Source organism: Oncorhynchus masou, chromosome 18 (genome assembly GCF_036934945.1).
Source record: "Oncorhynchus masou masou isolate Uvic2021 chromosome 18, UVic_Omas_1.1, whole genome shotgun sequence".
NCBI lineage: Eukaryota > Metazoa > Chordata > Actinopteri > Salmoniformes > Salmonidae > Oncorhynchus > Oncorhynchus masou.
Window position 1 is genome coordinate 74,283,367 of NC_088229.1, and position 21,897 is coordinate 74,305,263.

General features: G+C 42.8%; 1 pseudogene; it reads right to left on the reverse strand.

The window, feature by feature from the left end:
* The window catches only part of LOC135559428 (calpain-1 catalytic subunit-like), a 28,711-nt pseudogene that overhangs the window by 2,745 nt on the left and 4,069 nt on the right, over positions 1 to 21,897 (reverse strand).

Sequence of the window (21,897 nt, forward strand, 5' to 3'; positions counted from 1 at the left end):
TAACGTTCAAACAAACAGTAACTGATTGCCTCTGCCTGTTTGCCTGCTGTATATAACAAGCCACGGTCATGTGACTCTCTGTCTGTAAGCTACGGTCATGTGACTCTGTCTGTAAGCAATGGTCATGTGACTCTTGTCTGTAAGCCATGGTCATGTGACTCTCTGTCTGTAGGAGTGATCCATTTTTTTTAATGAACGGGGTGGTGTACCTATTAAACTGTGTATATGCTGTTATTCCTGTTACTGCAGTTGTACAAAAGGCTGTCGATTGATGCAGAGTGACTCGGGTGGGCATTCTACGTTCATTTTCTATGTTTTGGATTTCTGTGTCTGTTTGGCCGGGTGTGGGTTCTCAATCAGAGGCAGCTGTCCGTAGTTGTCTCTGATTGAGAACCATACTTAGGTAGCTCTTTGCCCACATGGGTTTTGTGGGTAGTTGTTTTGTCTTTTGCGCCTGACGGAGCTGTTTTCGGTTGTTCTTTTTGTTACGGTGTATTCCGTGTTCAGTTATATTTAATAAATGACGAACACGTACCACGCCGCGCCTTGGTCCTCACCTTCCGCCTTGGTCCTCACCTTCCGCCTTGGTCCTCACCTTCCGCCTTGGTCCTCACCTTCCGCCTTGGTCCTCACCTTCCGCCTTGGTCCTCACCTTCCGCCTTGGTCCTCACCTTCCGCCTTGGTCCTCACCTTCCGCCTTGGTCCTCACCTTCCGCCTTGGTCCTCACCTTCCGCCTTGGTCCTCACCTTCCGCCTTGGTCCTCACCTTCCGCCTTGGTCCTCACCTTCCGCCAACGGCCGTTACACACAGTCATATTAAATTAATCACCTTAGGAATTACAGTCCCCCTAAACTGGCTACTCAGTGTATATGCTGGGTACTTCCTGTTATTGCAGTTGTATAAAAGGCTGTAGATTAATGCAGAGTCATATGGAATATGAATCAGTAATGAATATGAATCAGTATTGAATAGTTAAGAAATGATTCAGTATTGAATAGTAATGAATATGAATCAGTATTGTATTGAATAGTCATGAATATGAATCAGTATTGAATAGTAATGAATATGAATCAGTATTGTATTGAATAGTAATGAATATTATTCAGTATTGTATTGAATAGTAATGAATATGAATCAGTATTGTATTGAATAGTAATGAATATGAATCAGTATTGTAATGAATAGTCATGAATATGAATCAGTATTGTATTGAATAGTAATGAATATGAATCAGTATTGTAATGAATAGTCATGAATATGAATCAGTATTGAATAGTAATGAATATGAATCAGTATTGTATTGAATAGTAATGAATATTAATCAGTATTGTATTGGATAGTAATGAATATGAATCAGTATTGTATTGGATAGTAATGAATTTTAATCAGTATTGTATTGGATAGTAATGAATATGAATCAGTATTGTATTGAATAGTAATGAATATGAATCAGTATTGTATTGAATAGTAATGAATATGAATCAGTCATATAAATGAATCAGTGTTGTCCACCTTCAAGCCAGATACAAACTGGGCCCTAAGGAATTGAATCAGGAATGAATCAACCCTTAGCTCTCACCAACAACAGTACATGGTGACAGAAGAACTGGACTAGGTATATGTCCCAAACCCTAATTGTCCGGGGTCACTTCTAACCCAGATAAATCTCTGGGCCGTAGTGCATTATATTAGGAATAGGGTGCCGTTGAGGATTCAAGCCAGGCCTTACCAGCCACTTCCTGATCTTATTCCAGAGCATCTGGAACTCTACCAGGCCGAGACGGGCAGTGCCATCCTCCTGGGGGATTTGCTGAGTCAAGGAATGTAAAAAAAAAAAAAAAAAAAAAAAAACTCTTCAGTCAGCCAATCAGAAACATGCTGCTAGTGTGGAGACCCTGTTCAATACCGACAGCATAAAGGGAGCTGATTCGCCAGAGGGCTGTCAAATCTAAAGTGTTCTCAAGCCTATAGGGTCTTGAGAGACCACTGGCCAATCCCAACTCTTGAGAATTAACAAAGGGGAGGGGCCAGTCCTGTCCAGAGTACGGGGTGTGGGGGGGGGGGGAAACAACGTGAAAAGGATACATCCATGGGGCTGACCATGGTCCTACAGGACTCCATACTGAAGCTGTCTGTCTTCAGGTCTTCGTCTGAAATCAAACAGTCAAACTGATGATCTGAGTCTTCCCACAGCAGAACCCACAAGGCTACCCCTTGTCCTCCTGAGAAGGGGGGCGTACACTAATGGTGGACCGGGTTTGGGGTTTGGACTATCGGGAACTATGTGGGTTCACACCAGAGGAAAACCGCTGTACTCACGTCGAGTCACTACTCTGTTCAGGATGGTCCTAAGCTAGCGGACAGAAATCTCCATGTCCTAAAACACAGAAGGGCGATTGAGGGAAAACAAGTCTTAGACATAGCGTAGGTTTAGAAAAATCTCGAAGGCCCAACCTTTAAGCAATCTTGGAACAAATTAGTTCAAGAATATTTGTTATCTGAATTAGATATAGCATAGCTGATAATCCTACGATGGCCATCTCTGATTTAGCTAACAGCTAACAAGTCAATAAAGGAAACCCACCTCTCCTGCCAGCTGAGAAAACATAGATTTGATGTCATCTTCACTGATGTCATCCTACAAGAGAACAGGGGAATACAAACATTTTTTTTACATTCCAACCATTTAATCAGAAGGTCAGGATGTACAATATAAAACCATAGTAACAGGCAAGACAGCTACATTGTCGACATGAGTCTTATGATCTACCCATAGTAGTTATGGTAGTGACTGTTCTATCCATAATAGTGACTGTTCTATCCATAGTAGTTATGGTAGTGACTGTTCTATCCATAGTAGTTATGGTAGTGACTGTTCTATCCATAGTAGTTATGGTAGTGACTGTTCTATTCATAGTAGTTATGGTAGTGACTGTTCTATCCATAGTAGTTATAGTAGTGACTGTTCTATCCATAGTAGTTATGGTAGTGACTGTTCTATCCATAGTAGTTATGGTAGTGACTGTTCTATTCATAGTAGTTATGGCAGTGACTGTTCTATTCATAGTAGTGACTGTTCTATTCATAGTAGTTATGGTAGTGACTGTTCTATCCATAGTAGTTATGGTAGTGACTGTTCTATTCATAGTAGTTATGGCAGTGACTGTTCTATTCATAGTAGTGACTGTTCTATTCATAGTAGTTATGGTAGTGACTGTTCTATCCATAGTAGTTATGGTAGTGACTGTTCTATTCATAGTAGTGACTGTTCTATTCATAGTAGATATGGTAGTGACTGTTCTATCCATAGTAGTTATGGTAGTGACTGTTCTATTCATAGTAGTTATGGTAGTGACTGTTCTATCCATAGTAGTTATGGTAGTGACTGTTCTATTCATAGTAGTGACTGTTCTATTCATAGTAGATATGGTAGTGACTGTTCTATCCATAGTAGTGACTGTTCTATTCATAGTAGATATGGTAGTGACTGTTCTATCCATAGTAGTGACTGTTCTATTCATAGTAGATATGGTAGTGACTGTTCTATCCATAGTAGTGACTGTTCTACCCATAGTAGTTATGGTAGTGACTGTTCTATCCATAGTAGTGACTGTTCTATTCATAGTAGTTATGGTAGTGACTGTTCTATCCATAGTAGTGACTGTTCTATTCATAGTAGATATGGTAGTGACTGTTCTATCCATAGTAGTGACTGTTCTATTCATAGTAGATATGGTAGTGACTGTTCTATCCATAGTAGTGACTGTTCTATTCATAGTAGATATGGTAGTGACTGTTCTATCCATAGTAGTGACTGTTCTATTCATAGTAGATATGGTAGTGACTGTTCTATCCATAGTAGTGACTGTTCTACCCCTAGTAGTTATGGTAGTGACTGTTCTATCCATAGTAGTGACTGTTCTATTCATAGTAGTTATGGTAGTGACTGTTCTATCCATAGTAGTGACAGTTCTATTCATAGTAGATATGGTAGTGACTGTTCTATCCATAGTAGTGACTGTTCTATTCATAGTAGATATGGTAGTGACTGTTCTATCCATAGTAGTGACTGTTCTACCCATAGTAGTTATGGTAGTGACTGTTCTATCCATAGTATTTATGGTAGTGACTGTTCTATTTATAGTAGTTATGGTAGTGACTGTTCTATCCATAGTAGTTATGGTAGTGACTGTTCTATCCATAGTATTTATGGTAGTGACTGTTCTATCCATAGTATTTATGGTAGTGACTGTTCTATCCATAGTATTTATGGTAGTGACTGTTCTATCCATAGTAGTTATGGTAGTGACTGTTCTATCCATAGTAGTTATGGTAGTGACTGTTCTATCCATAGTAGTTATGGTAGTGACTGTTCTACCCATAGTAGTTATGGTAGTGACTGTTCAATTCATAGTAGTTATGGTAGTGACTGTTCTATTCATAGTATTTATGGTAGTGACAGTTCTATCCATAGTATTTATGGTAGTGACTGTTCTATCCATAGTAGATATGGTAGTGACTGTTCTACCCATAGTATTTATGGTAGTGACTGTTCTATCCATAGTATTTATGGTAGTGACTGTTCTACCCATAGTAGTTATGGTAGTGACTGTTCTATTCATAGTAGATATGGTAGTGACTGTTCTATCCATAGTAGTGACTGTTCTACCCATAGTAGTTATGGTAGTGACTGTTCTATTCATAGTAGTTATGGTAGTGACTGTTCTATTCATAGTAGTTATGGTAGTGACTGTTCTATTCATAGTAGATATGGTAGTGACTGTTCTATCCATAGTAGTGACTGTTCTACCCATAGTAGTTATGGTAGTGACTGTTCTATTCATAGTAAATATGGTAGTGACTGTTCTATCCATAGTAGTGACTGTTCTATTCATAGTAGATATGGTAGTGACTGTTCTATCCATAGTAGTGACTGTTCTACCCATAGTAGTTATGGTAGTGACTGTTCTATCCATAGTATTTATGGTAGTGACTGTTCTATCCATAGTATTTATGGTAGTGACTGTTCTATTTATAGTAGTTATGGTAGTGACTGTTCTATCCATAGTAGTGACTGTTCTACACATAGTAGTTATGGTAGTGACTGTTCTATCCATAGTATTTATGGTAGTGACTGTTCTATCCATAGTATTTATGGTAGTGACTGTTCTATCCATAGTATTTATGGTAGTGACTGTTCTATCCATAGTAGTTATGATAGTGACTGTTCTATCCATAGTAGTTATGGTAGTGACTGTTCTATCCATGGTAGTTATGGTAGTGACTTCTATTCATAGTTGTTATGGTAGTTACTGTTCTATTCATAGTAGTTATGGTAGTGACTGTTCTATCCATAGTTGTTATGGTAGTTACTGTTCTATCCATAGTAGTTATGGTAGTGACTGTTCTATCCATAGTAGTTATGGTAGTGACTGTTCTATTCATAGTAGTTATGGTAGTGACTGTTCTATCCATAATAGTGACTGTTCTATCCATAGTAGTTATGGTAGTGACTGTTCTATTCATAGTAGTTATGGTAGTGACTGTTCTACCCATAGTAGTTATGATAGTGACTGTTCTATCCATAGTAGTTATGGTAGTGACTGTTCTATTCATAGTAGTTATGGTAGTGACTGTTCTACCCATAGTAGTTATGGTAGTGACTGTTCTATTCATAGTAGTTATGGTAGTGACTGTTCTACCCATAGTAGATATGGTAGTGACTGTTCTACCCATAGTAGTTATGGTAGTGACTGTTCTACCCATAGTAGTTATGGTAGTGACTGTTCTACCCATAGTAGTTATGGTAGTGACTGTTCTACCCATAGTAGACATAGTAGTGACTGTTCTATTCATAGTAGTTATGGTAGTGACTGTTCTATCCATAGTAGTGACTGTTCTATTCATAGTAGTTATAGTAGTGACTGTTCTATCCATAATAGTGACTGTTCTATTCATAGTAGTTATAGTAGTGACTGTTCTATACATAGTAGTTATGGTAGTGACTGTTCTATTCATAGTAGTTATGGTAGTGACTGTTCTATTCATAGTAGTTATGGTAGTGACTGTTCTATCCATAGTAGTGACGGTTCTACCCATAGTAGTTATGGTAGTGACTTCTATTCATTGTTGTTATGGTAGTGACTGTTCTATTTATAGTAGTTATGGTAGTGACTGTTCTATTCATAGTAGTTATGGTAGTGACTGTTCTATTCATAGTAGTTATGGTAGTGACTGTTCTATCCATAGTAGTGACTGTTCTACCCATAGTAGTTATGGTAGTGACTTCTATTCATAGTAGTTATGGTAGTGACTGTTCTATCCATAGTAGTGACTGTTCTATTCATAGTAGTTATAGTAGTGACTGTTCTATCCATAATAGTGACTGTTCTATCCATAGTAGTTATGGTAGTGACTGTTCTATTCATAGTAGTTATAGTAGTGACTGTTCTATACATAGTAGTTATGGTAGTGACTGTTCTATTCATAGTAGTTATGGTAGTGACTGTTCTATTCATAGTAGTTATGGTAGTGACTGTTCTATCCATAGTAGTGACTGTTCTACCCATAGTAGTTATGGTAGTGACTTCTATTCATAGTTGTTATGGTAGTTACTGTTCTATCCATAGTAGTTATGGTAGTGAGTGACAATACAGGAAATCCCACCTCATCTTCCAGATCTGCTGAGATTTCATCGTCCAACTCTCTGGGATCAGAAAACAGACACAATGAAAATATACACACACACCTAGCACGCACGCACGTGCACACACACTCACACACAGACACTCACACAGACACTCACACAGACACTCACACAGACACTCACACAGAGGCATGGTGACTCTTCTTTTTTTTGCCATACGTCATGAATTACAGGATCACACACTTACTCTGTTTCGGACTGTTTCTCAGTGAAGACTCTTAGGACGAAGTCGGCCTCCTGGCCAGACTCGAAGGTGGAGGGGACGATGAGGTATTCCCCTGGAGGCAGACGGAGGCGGTTGCTGACCTCTCTCAGGTTGATGAAGGTCTCCGAGCGAGATGAATGGGTCAGGAAGAAGTGCCTCTTTAAGTGCACGTTCTGACAGCCCCTGTACTGGATAGAAAATATGTCTTCAACTACATACTGTATGTTGAAGCCCAGTTTACCTGATACAGGTTAAGCCCCCACCCACCTAATAAAAAATGCTTCTTCGTCCAAGATTAGGCTCAACCTGTGTCTGGGAAACTGGCCCATATTCATGTAGATGAGTGCCATTTAAAAAGGAAGAAGTCATTTATAACCCGAGTTGGCTCATTCTCACAATACCCAAAAGACATGAGCCTGAATGTCCAGCTGTGGAAAAAAAAATCTTTATACCTCTTCTGGAATCTGCACAAACAGAAGAAAACAATAGGAGAAACATTAAAGTATGAAAACAATTCATTTCTGTGAAAAGCAAAGTCGTGAGTGTGTAGCGTCCCCCCCCCGTCCCCCCCCCCAGACATGTTAGGCTGTCACCTCCTTAGAAGCTCGTTTCTCACCTCGTAGATGGCGAACCCGATGGTGTGCATGTCCTGTCCCTGTTTCCGGTACCTCCTCCTGTCCTTCTGCATCAGAGCCACCAGGAAGCTACAAGCCACCTCTTCATCCTCGGGGTCGTCGTCCTCCTCTAGCAGAGTGATCTTATACTGGGGGTTGATCCAGAATGTGTCTGGAGGAACCCAGAGATAAGACAGAGTTATACTGGGGTTAACGTTCTGCAGTATGTGGTGTTAACGTTCTGCAGTATGTGGTGTTAACGTTCTGCAGTATGAGGGTGTTAACGTTCTGCAGTATGAGGATGTTATTAACGTTCTGCAGTATGAGGGTGTTAACGTTCTGCAGTATGTGGTGTTAACGTTCTACAGTATGAGATGTTAACGTTCTGCAGTATGAGGATGTAAATGTTCTGCAGTATGAGGGTGTTAACGTTCTGCAGTATGTGATGTTAACGTTCTGCATTATGAGGATGTAAATGTTCTGCAGTATGAGGGTGTTAACGTTCTGCAGTATGTGGTGTTAATGTTCTGCAGTATGAGGGTGTTAACGTTCTGCAGTATGAGGATGTAAACGTTCTGCAGTATGAGGGTGTTAACGTTCTGCAGTATGAGGGTGTTAACGTTCTGCAGTATGTGGTGTTAATGTTCTACAGTATGAGGATGTAAACGTTCTGCAGTATGTGGTGTTAACGTTCTACAGTATGAGATGTAAACGTTCTGCAGTATGAGGTTGTAAACATTCTGCAGTATGAGGATGTTATTAACGTTCTGCAGTATGAGGGTGTTAACGTTCTGCAGTATGAGGATGTTATTAACGTTCTGCAGTATGAGGGTGTTAACGTTGTAATGTAATACTGTGATGAAAATATTCTATGTGTTCTTGAAGATATGTCAGATGTTCTATGACTCACTGGGGTGGTTGCGGCAGCCCCCAGCGGTACTCCCCCGTCTCCACATGCCGTGGAACTTGATGGTGTTCCAGTGGCTGAGGCCGTCCTCACTCAGAGCGTCCGCCGTCAGGTTGCAGATCTCCAGACGGGAAAACTGCCTCAGGAACTCCTGGAACGACATCCTACAGACAGGGGAGATTCGGGTGATTTAAAAATGATGTGGACACCGGCTCGTCCGACACCTCATTCCTAAATCATGGGCATTATTATGGAGTTGGTCCCTCTGCTGCTATAACAGCCTCCACTCTTCTGGGAAGGCTTTCCACTAGATGTTGGAACATTACCGTGGGGACTTAGGGTGATTCAATGGGGTTGAGGTCAGGGCTCTGTGCAGGCCAGTCAAGTTCTTATACTCTGATCTCGACAAACCATTTCTGTGTGGACTTCGCTTTGTGCATGGGGGCATTGTCATGCTGAAACGGGAAAGGGCCTTCCCCAAACGGTTGCCACAAAGTTGGAAACACAGACTCGTCTAAAATGTCATTGTATGTTGTAGCGTTAAGATTTCCCTTCGCTGGAACTAAGGGGCCCGAACCATGAAAAACAGCCCCAAACCATTATTCCTAATCCACCAAACGTTACAGTCGGCGCTATGCATTGGGGCAGGTAGCGTTCTCCTGGCGTCCGCCAAACCAAGATTTGTCCGTCGGACTGCCAGATGGTGAAGTGTGATTTATCACTCCAGAGAACGTGTTTCCACTGCTCCAGAGTCCAATGGTGGCGAGCTTTACACCACTCCAGCCGATGCTTGGCATTTAGCATGGTGATCTTAGGCTTGTGTACAGATGCTCGGCCATGGAAACCCATTTCATGAAGCTCCTGACAAACAGTTATTGTGCTGACATTGCTTCCAGAGGCAGTTTGGAACTCGGTAGTGAGTGTTGCAACCGAGGACAGACAATTTTTACACGCTACATGCCTCAGCACTCGGCGCTCCCGTTCTGTGAGCTTGTGTGGCCTACCACTTCGTGGCTGAGCCGTTGTTGCTCCTAGACGTTTCCACTTCACAATAACAGCACATACAGTTGACCGGGGGGCAGCTCTAGCAGGGCAGACATTTCACAAACTGACTTCTTGGAAAGGTGGTATCCTATGATGGTGCCACGTTGAAAGTCACTGAGTTCTTCAGTAAGGCTTCTACTGCCAATGTCTGTCTATGGAGATTGCGTGGCTGTGTGCTCGATTTTATACACCTGTCAGCAACGGGTGTGGCTGAAATAGCCGAATCCACTAATTTGAAGGTGTCTCCAATTTTGTATATTTAGTGTATATGATATTTTCATCACAATGGCAGCTGAAGATGTTGTAGATTTCCTGGTCTCTCGTGACGTAAATTTAGATGACGCTGACCGGCACACGAAGGGTTCTGGGTTCTGAGATTACACTTACACACCAGGGTCATTTTAAACAACTGAGAACTCGGCATGTAATCACGCTCTTCATCCTACCAGAACTCTCCGTCCTCCATCTTTTCCTCTCTCTCAGATGGGTCCAACTCATCCCACTCAGGAGAACTGGACACAGACAGGGAGACCAGAACAGAGCAATCGATCAATCAAACAATCAATCAACTACACACAGGGAGACCAACAGCACACTGAGAAACAGAATCTACTACAACCTACGACAGAAACTTTATGAATGTGTAAGTCAAAGTTGAGGTTTGTGGTGAAACTGGGGTTTAGTACTAGGTTAGGTGTGTAAATATGTTGGTTGTGAATGTGGACCTCGTAGTGGTTCTGTTATGCTCACTTGTCACTCCAGGCCCCAGTCCACTCCACCTGTCCCCAGGGGTTCCTCACCCTGATCAGTCTCTCCACCTGACCCTGGTAGTCCACCTGGAGCAGAACAGAATCACACACATCACGCAGTACAACAATAAAAACCCAGTCTACGTAGAAACACGAACGTGAAAAGACAGCAACCAGGGTTCCAAAGCAGGAACTCAGACCCAGGTGAAACCAGGCTTCCTAGTTTATTCTATTTACGGGCTTAACCTACCTTCTTTAGGCCGGTGACTGAGTAAGCATGACCTTTCACCAGCTTCTTGAACGTGACAGACTCCATGTCAAAGGCACTGGTGATCTGTAGTCACAAAATATAGTCAGAAGAATACAAGACCCACGATGCATCTGAATCAGCATGATTTGATATAAGGATGTATTGACTACAAGTTCATGATAATGCACTTCATAAAGTAGGTACATCAAACTATACCCAGTGCTGTATTCATGAGGCACGAAAACGGACAGAAATGGGGAGGGACTACCTTGAGTTGTCCAATAACAACTGCTTGAAATAGTTTTCTGTTGAAAAACGTTTTAAATTGATGTGCCCTAATGAATGAGACCCTGGTGTTTTTGACAGGACCAGAGGAGCAGGGGACTCACGTCGATGGAGCAGCCCAGCAAGGAGCCTCTGTCCAGGGCTTTGCCGATGATCCTGTACAGGTCCCGTGGAGCCTTACGGAGCTCGTACATCTCAGACACACCGCCGGTGAAGTCCTCAAAGCCTTCTGTTGTGCTGCCTCCAGACAGAGCCTCGTAGGAACCACTCAACCTGACAGGGACAGTTGAAACACATTCCAGGTCAGTGTCGTCTGTGAACATAGCACAGAGACAATATAAATGCAGGGATATACACACGTCACATACAGTGAACATTTGTTGTTGTTTTGGCTCTGTACTCCAGTTATTTGGATTTTAAATGATACAATGCCTATGAGGTTAAAGTGCAGACTGTCCTCTTTCATTTGAAGGTATTTTCATCCAAATCGGGTGAACCGTTTAGAAATGACAGCACTTTTTGTACATAGTCCAAAAGTATTGGGACAAATTGACTCATACTGTACAGTATGTCTATACAAGTAGTCAACATTTTTGTATTTGGTCCCATATTCCTAGCACCCAATGATTACATTAATGTGGACACTAGCACGATTACGGATAATCCTGAATGAATTGTGAATAATGATGAGTCACAAAGTTACAGACACACAAATACCATACCCCCCCAAAATGCTAACCTGTAACCATTACAATAACAGGGGAGGTTAGCATTTTATATCATACCCCCCCAAAATGCTAACCTGTAACCATTACAATAACAGAGGAGGTTAGCATTTTATATCATACCCCCCAAAATGCTAACCTGTAACCATTACAATAACAGAGGAGGTTAGCATTTTATATCATACCCCCAAGACATGCTAACCTGTAACCATTACAATAACAGAGGAGGTTAGCATTTTATATCATACCCCCAAGACATGCTAACCTCTCACCATTACAATAACAGAGGAGGTTAGCATTTTATATCATACCCCCAAGACATGCTAACCTCTCACCATTACAATAACATGGGAGGTTAGCATTTTATATCATACCCCCAAGACATGCTAACCTCTCACCATTACAATAACAGAGGAGGTTAGCATTTTATATCATAACCCCAAGACATGCTAACCTCTCACCATTACAATAACAGGGGAGGTTAGCATTTTATATCATACCCCCCCAAAATGCTAACCTGTAACTATTACAATAACAGAGGAGGTTAGCATTTTATACCATACCCCCCCAAAATGCTAACCTGTAACCATTACAATAACAGAGGAGGTTAGCATTTTATATCATACCCCCCCAAAATGCTAACCTGTAACCATTACAATAACAGGGGAGGTTGGCATTTTATATCATACCCCCCCAAAATGCTAACCTGTAACCATTACAATAACAGGGGAGGTTAGCATCTTATATCATACCCCCCCCAAAAAATGCTAACCTGTAACCATTACAATAACAGAGGAGGTTAGCATTTTATATCATACCCCCCCCCCCCCCAAAATGCTAACCTGTAACCATTACAATAACAGGGGAGGTTAGCATTTTATATCATACCCCCCCAAAATGCTAACCTGTAACCATTACAATAACAGAGGAGGTTAGCATTTTATATCATACCCCCCCAAAATGCTAACCTGTAACCATTACAATAACAGAGGAGGTTAGCATTTTATACCATACCCCCCCAAAATGCTAACCTGTAAACATTACAATAACAGAGGAGGTTAGCATTTTATATCATACCCCCCCAAAATGCTAACCTGTAACCATTACAATAACAGAGGAGGGTAGCATTTTATATCATACCCCCCCCCCCAAAAAAAGCTAACCTGTAACCATTACAATAACAGAGGAGGTTAGCATTTTTCTGGGGGGGGGGTATGATATTTGTGTGTCTGTAACTTTCTGACTATATAAAATGCTAACCTCCCCTGTTATTATAATGGTGAGAGGTTATGGTAGAGGCATTAAGATTCAATTCTCTGGCAACAGCTCTGGTGGACCTTCCTGCAGTCAGAATGCCAATTGCAAGCTCCCTCAAACTTGAGACATCTGTGGCATTGTGTTGTGTGACAAAACTGCACATTTTAGAGTTGCCTTTTATTGTGCCCAGCACAAGGTGCACCTGTGTAATGATCATGCTGTTTAATCAGCTTCTTGATATGCCACATCTGTCAGGTGGATGGATTATCTTGGCAAAGGAGAAAATGCTCACTAACAGGGATGTAAACAAATTTGTACACGACGTTTGAGAGAAATAAGCTTTTTTTGTGCATTTGGAAAATTGCTGGGATCTTTTACTTTTACAGCTCATGAAATCATTACATGTTGCATTTACATTCAGTATTCTTTCATACGCATATGTACTCCCAATACTTCTGTTCCCCTAACATGGAGGGGACTAGGTTCAAAAAGTGCTGTTATCTCTAAAGGGTTCACCCGATATGGATGAAAATACCCTCAAATTAAAGCTGACAGTCTACTCTTTAACCTCATAGTCATTGTATGATGTCAGTACAGAGCCAAAACAACAACAACAAAAAATCAGTCATGTCCCAATACTTGTGGAGCTCACTGTAGATACATGTACACATGATGAAGTCTATATGGCAGAGAGAGTGTTAATATGATCCACACACACACATAGGCCCTGATTAGAAGTAGTGCACTAAATAGAGAATGATGTGCCATTTGGGACGCAGACCAGGCCTTCGTTGACATACTTGGCGTAAGCCTTCTCCAGCAGGGCGCTCCAGAACTCATTTCCCTCGGCTGAGTGAACGAACATGATCTCTCATTTCTTCGTTGGCAGCCGGTCGTCAATCACCACGTCCACCCACTCACCAAACTGCCAGAACTGAAGAGGACCACAACAGACAACATTCCATAGAGTGTCTCAACATGTCACAAAGAGAGTGAATCACATGGCAGAACATGGAGAAGCATACGGGACACTACAACCGTCTCTAAACCTAGAAACGATCTAACTTCCACCGGTGTAAAGTAGGCGTAAAACAAGTCCCCTATGACAGAAAATAAAGGAAAAATTAATTAAGGATTCACAGAACCTCTATACCAGGTGGTGTCAGAGGAAGACCCTAAAAATTGTCAAAGACTCCAGCCACCCAAGTCATTGACTGTTCTATCTGCTAACGCACGGCAAGCGGTACCGGAGCGGCAGGTCTAGGTCCTGAAAAAAAGGGGAAAAAAGTTCCAACCTCGCTCTGTGGTGGTATGTAGACGGCTACACAAAAAATACAGATGAAAACTCTCTGGGTAAATAGTGTGGTCTACAGCTTATCATAAGATACTCAACCTCGGGCGAGCAAATCTTTGAGACTTCCTTAGATATCGTGCTGTTTACATAAATGCCTTTGCCTCCGCTGTAACAAAATATGTCTTCCTCTGACGAGGAGTATGACAGATCGGACCAATGTGCAGCGTGCTAAGCGTTCATCATTTTTAATGAAAAGACACTGAACACGGAAATACAAAATAACAAAGAGAAAGAACGAAACGAAAACGAAACAGTTCTGTATGGTGAAGACACAGAAAACAATCACCCACAACTCAAGTGGGAAAAAACGGCTGCCTAAGTATGGTTCTCAATCAGAGACAACGAACGACACCTGCCTCTGATTGAGAACCATACCAGGCCAAACATATAAATACTACATAGAAAAAAGAACATAGACTACCCACCCCAACTCACGCCCTGACCAAACTAACACAAAGACATAATAAAGGAACTAAGGTCAGAACGTCTCTTACCAGAGGCTGCTGTTCTGTCCTGCCAATACAGTGTATAACCCGCCAGCTGTATGTTCTTAATGTCGTCCTCGACTCGGTGAAGCATAAAATATTATAATTTTGAATGTTATTTTCTAGCGATTGAACGTCAGCTAGCAGGACGGACTAGCCAGACTAGCAGACTAGCCACTTGTCGCCTGATCCTTACAATGTAACGATCGTTGTTGGAAGGATGGTCGGACCAAAATGCAGCGTGGGGTAGGTTAATCATTTTTTATTTATGATAACCAGCACAAAACAAGAAAGAGTAACAAACAAAACATACAGCTTTGTAGGGCTAAAAGCAACAATACAAAATCAAGATCCCACAAACAACAGGTGGGAAAAGGCTGCCTAAATATGATCCCCAATCAGAGACAACGATAGACAGCTGCCTCTGATTGGGAACCATACCAGGCCAACATAGAAAAAAAAAATAGAGTACTCACCCTAATCACACCCTGACCGAACCAAATAAAGAATGAAAAGGCTCTCTAATGTAAGGGCGGAGACACACAAGGCACCCTGATCTTTTGCCTCGAAACCTACGTTTCCTTCTTCAGTGAATCATGGGGATCGGGGGCCTGGTCGGGTGTCAACAGGATATCCCTCGATGTCCGACTCATTGAAGAAAAACTCTTCATCTAGTTTGAGGTGAGCAATCCCAGTTCTGATGTTTAGAAGTTATTTTCGGTCATAGGAGACGGTAGCAGCAACATTATGTACAAAATAAGTTACGAACAACGCGAAAAAACAAACAAAATAGCATGATTGGTTGAGGGCCGATAAGACAGCAGCCCTACCCATCGGCGCCATCACGCGTGTGTAGTCATACCTGAAAGTGGAAGATCCCAGCGTAGTCCTCTTGGAAGGACTGACCATGAGGGACCACTCGGTGGAGCAGCCTCTCATAGAGGGTTAGAGAGGCTATGGCTGCTAGGAGCCAGCAATCACCTGATGGAGGGAGAGAGAGAGGGGAGAGAGAGAGAGGGGAGTGAGAGAGAGGGGAGAAAGAGAGGGGAGTGAGAGAGACAGAGAGAGGGGAGAAAGAGAGGGGAGTGAGAGAGAGAGGGGAGAAAGAGAGGGGAGTGAGAGAGAGAGAGAGGGAAGAAAGAGGGGCAGGAGGGAGGGTAAGACAGATAGACAGAGAGAGTGATTGTTGCAATCATTTAACTAGAATGTCCAGCAGGTGGAGTGTGTACCAGGGTGTGCCTGTGTATGGATGTCAGCCAGGGCCCACCCACTCTGGTCCAGGGCCCACCGAGATCTGGTCGAGGGCCCACCCAGCTCTGGTCCAGGGCCCACCCACTCTGGTCCAGGGCCCACCCAGATCTGGTCCAGGGCCCACCCAGCTCTGATCCAGGGCCCACCCAGCTCTGGTCCAGGGCCCACCCAGCTCTGGTCCAAGGCCCACCCAGCTCTGGTCCAGGGCGTTAGTAGGGCGGTAGTCCCTCTAGGAAGAAAGCTGCACTAACAACCAAGTACTATCGTTACTACCTACCATCAACTCCGTTCTATGGAAGAGAATTTTCCACATTTACTTGAACATGATGAAAGGGGGAGATTGTTTGGTGTTTGATTTCTTGAGCCAGCAACCACAGTACAGCACTTTCCTTTAATGGAGGCAAATTAGACAGGCCTCACAGTGATGACTGAGGTCTGTAAAAGCATGTTGTAAATATGGATGGAAGCAAGGCAAAGATCTGGATGAGATATTATATGGCTGTGGTGGTTGGCACTATCACTGATAGAAGAGGGGGAGAACACGGCACTATCACTGAGAGGAGAAGAAGACGGCACTATCACTGAGAGGAGAGGGGGAGAAGGCACTATCGCTGAGAGGAGAGGGGGAGAAGACGGCGCTATCACTGAGAGGAGAGGGGGAGAAGACAACACTCACTGAGAGGAGAAGAAGATGGCACTATCACTGAGAGGAGAGGGGGAGAAGGCACTATCACTGAGAGGAGAGGGGGAGAAGACGGCGCTATCACTGAGAGGAGAGGGTTAGAATACGACACCATCACTGAGAGAAGAGGGGGAGAAGACTGCACTATCACTGAGAGGAGAGGGTTAGAATACGACACCATCACTGAGAGAAGAGGGGGAGAAGACTGCACTATCACTGAGAGGAGAGGGTTAGAATACGACACCATCACTGAGAGAAGAGGGGGAGAAGACTGCACTATCACTGAGAGGAGAGGGTTAGAATACGACACCATCACTGAGAGAAGAGGGGGAGAAGACTGCACTATCACTGAGAGGAGAGGGTTAGAATACGACACCATCACTGAGAGAAGAGGGGGAGAAGACGGCTAAAGTAAAGTAAAAAAAAAATAGAATCAATCAAAAAGTAACACAATAAACTAACAATAGCCAGACTATATACAGGGGTTACTGGTGCCGAGTCAATGTGGATTCTATATTCAAGGGTTACTGGTACCGAGTCAATGTGCGAGGATACAGGTTAGTCGAGGTAATTTGTAAAGTGACTGTCCTGACCAGGTCAGGTTACAGGAGACCACAACCCTACAGATTATCTCTCAACCCCAACAGAGGAGGAGAGATCTAGGGGTCTGAAGATGTGGGGGGGGGATTATGACCCCTCACGCCCCTGGTAAATCTCAGGCCACAGACACCTTCCTTTGTCCTGTTACTATGGAGAACCAGCCTCAGAACATTAAACATGAAATAAAGGGACTTTGGAACAATGGTTTCCGTCAGCCACAATGGTAGTCATGACGATAGATGGAATATGAAAATGTATGTCATTTTTGTTCTGTTATTAAAGGTTAATAGATGACGTTATTACGAAAACATTGTAATGTGAAGAGTTTTCCTAGTATATATTTGATGTTTATACATTGTACGTTGTACATCTTTCCCAATATGAAATATTGGGGAAGATGAAATGTTAAGTTAGTTGTCTAAAATTGATTTGAATAAAATCTAGACCTTGCCTCATTAACTTGGTACGCCCAGAGAATTGCCCTAAAGGCGGTTACGCCCACTTCTGACCCAAGGGTATAAAACCTGTGAGTATAGAATTTATTCCTGTGTGGCTCAGTCGGTAGAGCATGGCGCTTGCAACGCCAAGCGTCGTGGGTTCTATTCCCACTGGGGCCACCCATATGCAAAAGTAGTGGCCCCAGCCGACTTGTAAGTCGCTTTGGACAAAAGCGTCTGCTAAATGGGATATATATATTTACAGATAAGATGACGTGACCCAAGCTGCAGCAAGGTCTAAAAAGTCAACAAACCCAGAATGCAACGCAAGTTTGAGGACAAAGAAATCATTTTCTACCCAAGCTACGGATGAGTAGCTGTGTCTAAGCGGGTGAATTCAAGTCGAATCACCTGGCCTCCATCTCCCATTGAATCGTGGTATCTAAAGGGTTTCATTCCTATGCTGTGAGCTCTGAACTACAGAGCTGTCTGTACTCAGAAGACCCCTTCCAGAGCAAAGGGTGAGGGAACAGACTCCTAAGCCAAAAAGGACACGGACATCGGGAGGATGATCAGAGAGGTGCGCTGATGTAGTGCGTCATCGAACAGCTGAAGGCCTACGCAGAGAATCCTCTGAGATCATCCCCACGTAATTACATCATTATATTCTGACCCATAAGAGCGGCAGTTTGGGGCAAGGCTAGGGTTCGAATTGCATAGCTGACAAATTCACCCAAATGTATATTTCTCTTGTGTACTTTCTTTTTTCTCTCTCTCTTTGAAATCCCCATTGTGGGTGACACGCGCCATAGTGTGTTTATGGATTTATAGCAATTTATGGATTTTTGTCCGTGTCGCCCAGCTCTAACTTCTAGTAGTATCTATTTAGCTAGACAATCACCCCATAGCAACATAATGTCACGCCCTGACCTTAGAGAGCATTTTAAGGTCTCTATTTGGTTTGGTCAGGGTGTGATTTGGGGTGGGCGTTCTATGTTTTGTTTTTCTATGATTTTGTGTTTCTATGTTTTGGCCGGGTATGGTTCTCAATCAGGGACAGCTGTCTATCGTTGTCTCTGATTGGGAACCATACTTAGGTAGCCCCTTTTCCCTCGTTTATTTGTGGGAAGTTGCCTTGGTTCATGGCACATAGCCTTTAGCTTCACGGTTTGTTTGTCGTGTTTATTGTTTTTGTCGGCATCTTTTTCAAATAAAAATAATATGTACGCTCACCACGCTGCACCTTGGTCCTCCTCCTTCAACAGCCACATAAACACCCCATAGCAACATAAACACCCCATAGCAACATAAACACTCTATAGCACATATGTCAGAGTCAAGGCCCGCGGGCCACATCCGGCCCGCGAGAAGGTTTTTTACGGCCCCTGGGATGATCTTGATTTATTATTAGAACCGGCCCGCAGACCGCAGCAAGCCGGCAGCCCGCAGATCTTTTACACGCACCAATACTACATTTCCCACAATGCAACGGTGACGCACCGAGCAGTAGGCTGCTTCATTTCAATATTTATTGGCACAGCAGTCGTCAGCATCACAGTAAAATTAACTTTCAGATACCCATCAAAAATGGCAAAACGGAAGGTGGACACTGAGAACCGGGGTTTCAAACAAGGTGGGAGTCGGAGTATATGTTCACGGAGGTAGCTGGAAAACCTGTGTGTCTTCTGTGTGGAGAAAGTGTGGCGGTACTGAAAGAGTATAATCTGAGACGACATTATGAAACGAAACACGCGGACAAAAACAAGAATATGGACATGGAACAAAGGCTACAAAAGGCAGAGGAATTAAAACGAGGCCTCAAATCTCGACAGGCTCTGTTCAAAAAAGCCAAATCACAAGGCCAGGCTGCTGTCAAGGCCAGTTTTATTTTGGCAGAAGAGATCGCTAAATCAGCCCGGCCATTTACGGAGGGGGATTTCATCAAAAACTGCATGATTAAAGTTTGTGACGAAGTTTGCCCAGAAAAAGGCAACTCTTTTTAAATGTGAGTCTGAGCAGAAACACCATTGCCGAGAGAGTAGACCAGTTGTCCATCAATCTAAAAGAGCAGCTTGTGAAAAAGGGAAAAGATTTCATTGCATATTCCTTGGCTGTGGATGAGAGCACCGACATTTCTGACATTGCCCAGTTGTCAATTTTCATCCGCGGAGTGGACTCCAGCCTAAGCGTGACAGAGGAGTTTTTGGCTTTACGTCCTATGCATGGCACAACTACGGGGCATGATTTGTATGAAGAGGTGTCAAGATGTGTAAATGAGATGGAGCTGCCTTGGGAAAAACTCGTGGGTTTGACAACCGACGGAGCACCTGCGATGTGTGGACACAGGAGCGGACTGGTGGCGAAGATACGGGAAAAGATGCAAGAGGAAAACGCGACAGGTGAGCTGACAGCTTATCATTGTATCATACACCAGGAAGCGTTGTGCGGTAAAGCCTTGAAAATGGAGCATGTAATGAGCATCATCACGCGCACAGTTAACTTTATCAGAGCCAAAGGTTTGAATCACCGCCAGTTCAAGGCATTTCTGACGGAGTTAGAAACGGAGCATGGTGATTTGCCTTATCACACAGAGGTGCGATGGCTAAGCCAGGGAAAGGTGCTTCAAAGATGTTTCGAGCTTCGTGAGGAGATTTGTCTGTTCTTGGACAGCAAAGGGAAAGACACAACACAACTCCGAGACGAAATGTTTCTGTGTGAAATGGCTTTTCTGTGTGACATTACGAGTCATCTGAATGCAATGAACTTGCAGCTGCAGGGTCGGGATCATGTCATCTCTGATATGTACAGTACAGTGAAGGCATTTAAAACCAAACTGACTCTGTGGGAGACGCAGATGCGGAAAGAAAATTTGAGCCACTTTCCCAGCTGCCAGACCATGAAAGAGAAGCTCTCTACCAGTGCGTTCCCGAGCGCACAGTTGGCTGATAAAATAGGTATGCTTGCCGCTGACTTTCGACGCCGATTTGCTGACTTTGAAGCACAAAAAAGCAGGTTGGAACTGCTCGGTAACCCATTTGCTGTTGACGTGGAAAGCTCACCACCAAACCTCCAAATGGAGTTGATTGACCTCCAATGCAATGATGCACTGAGGGCAAAATATGCGGCAGTGGGTGCTGCGGAGTTCGCCCGTTTCCTCCCCGACACAATGCCCCAGCTGCGCATCCAGGCTGCTCAAACGTTGTCTATGTTTGGCAGCACATACCTGTGTGAACAACTTTTTTCTTTGATGAACCTGAACAAAACATCACACAGAAGTCGACTTACTGCTGAACACCTCCACTCAATTCTGAGGATTTCCTCAGCTCAGAGCCTTACCCCGAACATTGATGAACTTGTGGAAAAGATGGGACACCACCAAGTATCACCCTCAACCTCAAACAAGTGAACATTACTGTGCAATCACATATTTAGAGTTTTTACTCAGTTCAAGTTTAAAAGTTAAAGTTTAATATTTGTTTTCACTGCATGTTACTTCTCCTTAAACAAAGTGTTGTTTTTGATTAATAGATTTTTGCACTTTATTTTATTGTATTTCAATCCAATTATATTTTAAAAATATTTCAGTTGAGTGGATGATAGAAAATTGCTATTATTGTTTTTTTCTTTGAAGTAAATTTAGCCCACTTTTGCTAAAATAGAAAATATAGGCTACTGATGGTGCCTTGAATACCGGTTTCTTTCATTTAATGTTCATGTTATGGGGATTTTTATATAAAGGAAATTTGTCTTTTGTGTCTGTTGAAAATTAAAGATTACTGACAGAGCCATAAGAAAATATTGCTTTATTTATCTGATCATATTGGAATATATTTGTTAGGTTTTCAGTAGGTTCAATTAGGTTCACTAGACTATATGCGTCATTTAAAAAATTTTCAATGAACATTCGAACAGTCCGGCCCTCGGCTTGTAGCTAAATTTTTTATTTGGCCCTCCGTCCATTTGACTTCGACACCCCTGCTCTATAGCAACATAAACACCCTATAGGAACATAAACACCCCATAGCAACGTAAACACCCCCATAGCAACATAAACACCCCCATAGCAACATAAACACACCCATAGCAACATAAACACCCCCATAACAACATAAACACCCCATAGCAACATACACACCTGATAGCAACATAAACACCCCATAACAACATAAACACCCCATAACAACATAAACACCCCATAGCAACATAAACACCCCATAGCAACATACACACCCCATAGCAACATAAACACCCCATAACAACCATTTGTTGTGCCGGCAGTCCTGTATTTATTAGCCATTCACAAGGTCTCCATCTTCAGACAGGAACAGGTGACTGTTACTGGAAG